At 29.5% G+C, this 8,925-nt stretch overlaps 1 long non-coding RNA gene across 1 annotated transcript; it reads right to left on the reverse strand.

Annotated features, from left to right (window-relative positions):
* Positions 1 to 194: 194 nt before the first annotated feature.
* LOC111087468 lies at positions 195 to 8,401 on the reverse strand. Its single transcript, XR_002612147.1, has 3 exons — positions 8,389 to 8,401; positions 4,157 to 4,158; positions 195 to 275 (listed from the first exon to the last, which is right to left on the reverse strand). It is a non-coding gene; the product is annotated as an uncharacterized LOC111087468 (long non-coding RNA).
* Between the last annotated feature and the right edge of the window lie 524 nt (positions 8,402 to 8,925).

Raw genomic sequence — 8,925 nt, forward strand, 5'->3', positions numbered from 1 at the left:
ACTATCAATTCCCTTTACAATCTTAAATACCTCAATCAGATCCCCCTTAACTCTTCATTTCTCAAGAAAAAATAATCTGAGAAATTTCAGACTCTCCTCATTTGACAACCCCTTCATCCCAGGCACCATTCTAATAACCTTTATCTGAACCCTTTCTAATAATTCAATGTCTTTTCTAAGTTAATGAGCCCAAGACTGAACACAATATTCCAAATATGACCTAATCAGTGACCTATCCAATGAAATTAGAACCTCTTTAGACGTGTATTCAATATCTGCCTTATCACTAGCAACATTACACTGTTTGAATCGCTTTAGAGACTGATCAACTATTACACCAAGATCACTTTCTTACATGAAACTGTTAAGGTTATTCCCATCCAAATTATACTTATAATTCAAATTATGATAACGCACATACATTATCTTGCATTTATTATAATTAAAGCTCATTTGCCATTTATTTGCCCAACTCACTAAATAATCTAAATCCTTTTGTAAATCAGCAGCATCCTCTTCACAGCTAGCAACACCCAAGACCTTAATACCATTTGCAAATTTAGGTAATTTATTGACCATTCTTTGATCTATGTCTTTGATGTAAATCAAAAGGAGCAAAGGTCCTAAGATTGATCCCTGAGGTACCTCACTAGTTACATTAATCCAGTTTGACTTAACTCCATTTGTAACAACCATCTGCTTTCTTCCATCCAGCCACTCTTATATCCAATTTGCTAACATATCCTCCACATCTTTGGAGATATTTTTACTATACTTTTAGTCGCCCCTTGTCAAATGCTGTCTGAAAATCCAGATGCAACAAATCTACACCTTTATCTTCATTTGCATAAACAGTAACCTTTTCAAAGAATATCAAAAAAATATGTAAGGCAGAATTTTCCCTCATTAAAACCATGTTGGCTATCCAATAAAATTTTAAACTTTGTTAAATGACTTTGCAAAGCATCTTTTATGAGACTTTCCAAAATGTTTCTCATAACTGATGTAAAACTAATGGGTCTATAATTATTGGGACAATTTTTATCACCTCACTGGAAAAGAAGAGTTACATTAACTAACTTCCAATCCTCTGGTACCTGCCCACTATTCAATAACTAACAAAAAATAGTAGTAAGTAGCTCACATATCCAATCTTTAACCTTCTTCAAAACCAGTGGGGAAATATTATCCGTCCCAGGAGATTTATCGTTCTTTAAAGTTCTCAATTTTTTCTTAATTATATTATGGTGCCAAATACCAAAAATGAACAAAAACTTCCCTAACTTAAAATTTGATATGACCATAATTTACAATTTGGGAATATTTGATTACTGTGATAATTAAAATTGTCTTCTCAGAATTATCATATTTACACAAAAATAGCTAAAAATGTTTTAAACAGCCTCAATTCCATTAAAAACTTGTAATTTGAGATTACGTAAGTCCACGAACATATATAACACTCCTATGACAAAATGTGAATAAATGCAGTTATTACAGGAAATTTAATATTAAAGGGCTCTCAAAAATCAAAATATTTGAGCCTTGTATTTATAATCAATATTTTATCTTTTACACTTACCTAAGCACAAATATTTCGGAGGAATTTATTTTCATAATGAAAGTCTATAAAGAAGACTAAACAAAAAGTCTAACTTCAGGCGAACCTTATAAAAACTGACTCTTGATATGGATATAAATTCAACATTTAAAACCCTTCTCACGTAAATTGAAAGAAAGTTTACTGGTAAATATTTCACTGACGCATATCTTCACAGAATAATATAACTTAGAAATATAACAAATCCGAGCTATCGACTTGTTTCTTTGTAATTAAACACAAAGCTAAACAATGGGCTATTTGTGCTCTGCCCATTACGAGTATTGAAACCCGGTTTCTAGCGGTATGAAACCGTAGACATACCATTTTGCCATAGAGGTACAAGGCTATCGACACTATTTTTATTTGTCCTTATTAAACTTCAGATACATAAAGAAAATGAAAGGCAAAGTTAGAGAAATGAGTTCTTATTAATTCGATTTATTTTCGTAAATTATCTTGGCAATGCCACAGGGATATCTGCTTATTTACATTGTCATAACTTTTGTGTACATCCTACTTCTGATCATGAATATCTAATTTAGTTTAAAAAGTGTCCATCATTTCTCACCTGTTTCGTATCATTCATTCACACAATTCATTTTGAACATTTCAGAGCCTTGTTTCTGTAAAAAGTGAAAATTTCTTTTATCGTACTTGACCTTGTTAAACTTTACTTGTTCTTTAGTTTACAAAATTACTTTTGCCCAAATTTACGTTACGCTACCAGAATGTTACACAGAATCTCACGGAATAAGACACAGATCTCACAAAAAAAAAATTATGGAAATCGAACATCTTCTAAAACCTTTTACCCATGTAATGTTAGGTTTAACACTAAGTATATATGTAGTGAATACTGTGATCTAATTAATAACAAATGTATCAATATTTTGGTCGGTTTTATTTCATATAATTATTACATTCGTTTTTATGTTAAATCATGAAAAATATCAGATTTTACACAGTGTTGCTAACCATTACCAGATTACTAACAATGATAATGTTTCATTTAAATTTAAAAATATTCCATAACAGACATCAAACAAATTGAGCAGTTGTCGTTGAGTATTTGGTGTATAGAAACTGTTCAACTTATCTAGTATTCAATAAACATAATTTTTATCCTTGGTAATTAATGTAAATGGTAATAAGATGAAGAAATAGCGATTTATTAATTCGATGTTTTTACTTCTCTATTGCTGCCTCCCAGTGGCACAATGGTGTATCTGCGGTTTTACAACTCTAGAAACCGGGTTTCGATACTCGTGGTGGGTAGGGCACAGATAGTCCATTGTGTAGCTTTGTGCTGAACTTCAAACGAACAAAAACAAATGAAATAATAATATAAGCTTTATACAAGTATTGTAGAATCATCTGTGAAGAGAGAAAAATGTTTCTTAATACATGATTTTTTTTTATAACAATACATAAGAAACGTACGTTATGCAAGTTATCAGAAATTTATACCAAAGAGATTGAAAATTTGATGACTATTGGGAGACATCTCAATGTAAAAATAAAGCCATCATAAGAAGATGCTCTGTTCCGGGGACTAATGTATTCCAATCTTAAAAATACAAAAAGCCACCTCAAAAGAAATTGCCATTGGGATCCTAGGAGGTCAATTTATTTCAGTACTACAATTTTTGAAATACATCATAATTATCATTTACATATACAAAACACACTGGAGTTAATTGTATATATTCATGCTTATAAAATTCACTCAAACATTCACAATACGAAGTACAATATCAAATACTAAAACAACAGTGTTTGATGTTATGGAATAGCTTTTTCTTGAAACATTGTCAAATTATAACTCTTATGGATAAGTTACATTATGGTATATTATGATAATTAATACCAACCATTATGTATATGTATGTGTGTGTTTGTATATACTCCTCCTCTGTTTCATTTCACTGTATTAAACATTCAGCAAAAGGTGAATTATACAAGCTTAGATAATTTTTAAATCTTAAATGTAAATATTTTAAGCGTTTTAATCTTCTTTATAATAGTTTCTAACATTTCCATAATTTTACGTTAACAACAATTACAAACATGCGTTTAATATAGTTACCGCCAATGATAAACTTATTGTATTTGACATGTTAAATAATAGTGTATTTTTTATACTTTTTAAAACCCCTCTGTATATTTGACGGTAATGAAATGTTATTTGCTTTTTATATAAAATAGAAGTTTTAATTCAGTAATATTATATAACTTAAGACGTTTACCTTTTAAAAACAATGATATTGTCTCTTTCTTATACCAATTATAATAGCTTATATTTCAATAGATTTAACTTCTTACCTGGTTTTATAGGTATTTCTCCTGCCATGTCTCAATACAATAAAAAAGAGATGGTAATATTAATATACAGTATAAAATATACTTTGTATCGTCGTGTAAATAACGTTCAATTCAATATAAAATTCCGATAATTTTTTGCTATTTTTGTTTTATAGCATTTAAATGCTTTTATTGCTTTAATTTATCATCAAAATTTATATCTATACTCTTTGTTTTATACATTCTGTTAACTTCTTTACGATCCGTTTTAACAAAAAATCTTGATATAAAATTGTAGTAAATACATTAAATCTACTTTCCTTTTTTTAGTGAAGTATAAATAATGTAGTTTTTTCATTTTTCAGCAGGAAGTGGACCAACATTAACAAGAAAAAAAAACATTAGATTTATTTGCAATATTTAAATCTTTAATTATTTGTTTCTTAGCCTTTGACACACTATCAAGTTTCGGCTGAAGATATATTATTTTCTCTCTTACTATAACATTTAATAGTTTCTATGTGTTTTTTGTGTCACTCTTATACTCAAGCCCACCAGTGGCACAGCGGCAGGTCTGCAAACTTACAACGCTAGAAACCGGGTTTCGATAACCGTGGTGGGCACAGCACAGATAGCCCATTGGGTAGCTTTGTGCTTGATTACAAACAAACAAACTTTTATTCAATTAAACTCTCAGTATATTAATATTTTTAGATTTATTTAATATTTTAGTGAACATATATAATTATACTTTTTGTATTTACTTTAGTTTTCTCATCTATATCCTTAATGTTTTTTTTACATGCATTAATTAATTTGATGTTTTTTATATTATTTTTTGAGCCAATATTTGGTATTACAATTCTCCACACATATGCTGAAAAGATCAAAGATGTTGATATGTTGTTTTTGAATGGTGTATATGTAGGGGTAATGGAATTTTCATGTTTTTTATTCATGATATTAAGAAGTCACAAGGAACAAAAAATTGGTTATCTCACCTCGCAATTCACACACAAGAAGGAAATCTATCTTCCGAAAGAACTCGTTTTATTGTGATTCTTGTTTTGTGATTTTTGATGTAACTCCGCAAAGAATAATAATTCAACATCGAAAGTTTCTTATAGGATTAAATAAAGAATGCGTATATTTTAATAGCTCATTTTTCAAAACGATTAAAAATGATTTGGACACAAGCAAATCAATACTTGATTTACGACGCTTTAATAAGTAAATATAAAATACTATTTTACTTAATACGCTGTTACTATTTAAGCAATTCCTGTAGTCTGTTTACGAAAAGGAAAAATAAATTTTCTATTAATATAAGCCCACGAGTTGGCGGTGGGTTGTGATGACTAGCTGCCTTCCCTCTAGTCTTACACCGCTAAATTAGGTACGGCTCGCGTATATAGCCCTCGTGTGGCTTTGCGCGAAATTTAAAAAAAAAAGCAAAAATAATAGTCCTGTTTGAACACTGTACTTTTTTCAGATGTTAAAAGTTCGTATATCACCACTTTTCTGATTTCCCCGCTTGATGCTTATATGTAGGTGAATTATTAAAGCAGAAGTTCTTCCGTTTCATTGTACATACTACTGCTACAGATGTTGAACTACTTAAAGGTCGTTATTCCCAGTATTTTCCTGTTCTTCTCTTTTGACGTCTAAAAACATCTATGTATAGTTAGATTTTTTTCAGGTTTAGTGTATTTTCCGCTGAATAAGCTAGTGTCTTTAAAAAACGTAGAGTTGAATAAATTTATCTTATCTTCCTTTTCTAAAAACATTTTTTTTCTTACTCAGTGTTTATATGCTTATGTATTTTTACACTGGTATGGCTTAAAAAGTACTACGCAATTATCTTTATTGGTAACATTTCATACCCGTTTGAGTTTCTTCATTATTTTCTTTTTTCCCTCATTAATTAATTAAATGCTTTGAAATCTTCACTCTAATTTCGTCCTTTGCAATTATAGTATTATTCTTATATATTTAGAATTGTCACGTTGAAACTACCAGAACAAAATTACAATTTAGTGAAAACTTTATTGGTGAGTACACCTTGATATTCTGAGTTAGAAAATACATTTTTTCGTAATCATTTTGCAAAACTGGGATAATAGAATCGTTATTCAAAATTCAAAACAACAAATAGATAATCGAATAGAAGAATAAAAAGCTACTTATTTGGACACAATTCACATACACAAAATTAGTATAATATCAATCAGAACCACTCAGGCGTTCTATATACAGTTCACTTACCCTTTGGGAAAAAAGTGATGCAAGGTAGGACAAATTATTATAAAATTCTTTAAAATAGAGAACGTATCACCATTTAAAGATAAAAGAGTTTAAGGTGTATCCAGTAAAACTATAGCTAGTTAACTAAGCCAACTGTAAGTATGATATGAATTTAAAACAAATAAATATAAAATCCTTAACTTTTTATTCTATTCATAATTTTTCAACAATAGTAATTGGTCTTTTTGAATTGTTACAACCATCTTCAAATGATTAGAGATGAAAGATCGTGCTAAAAGTTACAAAAAGACCATTTTAGTTTCAGGGAAAAATAATTAGTGACTCTGTGATATTAGCGTAATAGTTGTTCGTCTGTAAAATTATATCGAATCTATCTATATCCAAACATAAATAAAATATAAATATAGAAGTAAAATTACCATGATTATATACATTCGAAAGATATAAACACAGCAATTCGATAAACAACCTAAATGGTTGGAAAGCTTTCGAAAAGTGGTTGTTTCTTCATAAAGGATAAAAAGGAAACTTTTTGAATTATTATAGCCATCTTCATAAAGGATAAAAAGGAGACTTTTTGAATTGTTACAGCCATCTTCATAAAGGAGAAAAAGGAGACTATTTCAATTGTCACAACCATCTTCATAAAGGAGAAAAAAGGAGACCTTTTGAATTGTTACAACCATTTAGATTACAACGATTTCTACTTGATAAAAACGGAAGCTCGTTTTATTTATGCTTAAGTAACTTAGTAATTTTCTATGGTTTATTTATTGAATATTTTTACGTGGTACATAAACTTTTTTATTATTATTTACACGCTACAGGAGTTTAACAAAACAAAGGTTCTCCTCCCCTCCAGTCTTCTTGAATAGATAAGAAGAAAAACACTTAATGAGCTAAATTCAGTTAAATTTTATTAACTAAACTGCTTCATGGAATGTTATATTAACACGATATATTTTACTTAAATACTTAAGGCGAAATTGTTTTTTGCTTTGTTTTCTATATTAGTTTTTTAGGATTATGCAGTAAAATGTTTAGTATTTGGAATTACTTTGTTTCTCTACTGATCTTATAATGTCTCTTCAGATGTCAACTTTCATTAAAACTCTTCATGTTATGTTAATTTAATGTACCTCTCGACTGAAATAAATGAAATGTTTAATTCGATTAATAAACAAAGTCCTTGTAATACATATTTGATAGCTAAGACTCAGGTAAGCAAGTATTCGTTTGACTGTTTCTAATCTTTGAGAAAATTCTATATGCTCACTGAGTATGAAAACAATTTCACAAATAACTAGTATTGTGCTTTCGAAGTTACACATTTCAAGTTGTACACGTACGCAACATGATACTATCACAAACATTTTGTAGAATTGTCTTACTTTGACGTTTTCAGCCTAGCTGGCTAACTTTTCTCAAACATCTGACATGACTCGGTATCCTCAAATGATTAGAGATGAAAGATCGTGCTAAAAGTTACAAAAAAGACCATTTTAGTTTCAGGGAAAAATAATTAGTGACATCTTTTTGCTGCAACAACACTAAAAGTTTTTCAATATCAATCATTTACTTTCAAGGATAACTAAACATAGTTTTAAAAAAAAATCTATGCGGTTGAAGAAGTATTGATTATTAAAATGTTATCAAGTCACTTTATACCACCTAAATTAAAGTTTTGATATATTTCTATAAAGGATTTGTGCGTCAATTTATAGCTACACACACACACATATATATATATACTTTATACATGTTTAATTTCTTACATGTAACACTCCAACAGTATTGCGTTCTTCTATTTATTAGCTTTTTTATTATTATTAAAGTCATGCTCATTGCGTTGCTGGATAAGGTAGTAATCGAAAACGTTTTAATCTGAAAGCTCACAAAGCAACAAATACTTGAGGTTTCTTTCACAGTTATCTGTTTCCAAATCTGAGTGATAAAGTCTTCAAGAGATATAAAAACTTTATCAAGTGTAATTTCATTCGTTGGGAATTTATTTTTCATGTGAAATAATTATATGTGACCTGATAAAAGTTAACATTATTGAGCTTTCTCTGGAGCAAAGTATGGTGAAAGGATGATATAACAAACGAAAATAAAACGTAGCTTTGTTAGGATTATTAAATTCGTGATAATTTGTTTGGTTTGGGGATAACTTAGGTGACTTATAAGAAAATTATAATTATTTATTTTTATAAATATACCTATAGATAATTGTAAACGAGCAAACAAAATTACATACTTAGCAGAAAGCTTTGTCTTTTCACGAAGCTACCATTCACTAAAAGATTTAACGATTGTGCGATGGAAAGAATGAATCATCTACATAAACTGAGTAGAATGGGTTACGTGTTGCATCACAACGACGTTTTTATGTTCAAATATATATTTTTTCCTGACTTAGATGAATTTATCATCCCTTGATACAAAGGCTCTAAGCGTGAAAGACCATTTTCTATTTTGGTTCGGTTTCTTTTTCCCGTATGTTTTGTCTTGCGAAGTGTGATAAATCTAAGTGCACTTCTTGTCAAAAGATCCCTTGTGTCACCGATTATTGGCGAGTGTTCAAAGGCGTTAGGATTATCTTAGTATCAAGGCACTGTCCGCATTCTTCAGGAGATGGACCTATGAATTAAACTGATGATCGATTGGATGTCAACCTAAGGAGAAAAGGCAATCCAGAAGTAACCAATTCTGAACGCAAAGAAAATGTATCCATTCAAAAGACTGTAGTTATTCTA

This window comes from Limulus polyphemus, unplaced genomic scaffold (genome assembly GCF_000517525.1).
Source record: "Limulus polyphemus unplaced genomic scaffold, Limulus_polyphemus-2.1.2 Scaffold2, whole genome shotgun sequence".
Classification (NCBI taxonomy): Eukaryota; Metazoa; Arthropoda; class Merostomata; order Xiphosura; family Limulidae; genus Limulus; species Limulus polyphemus.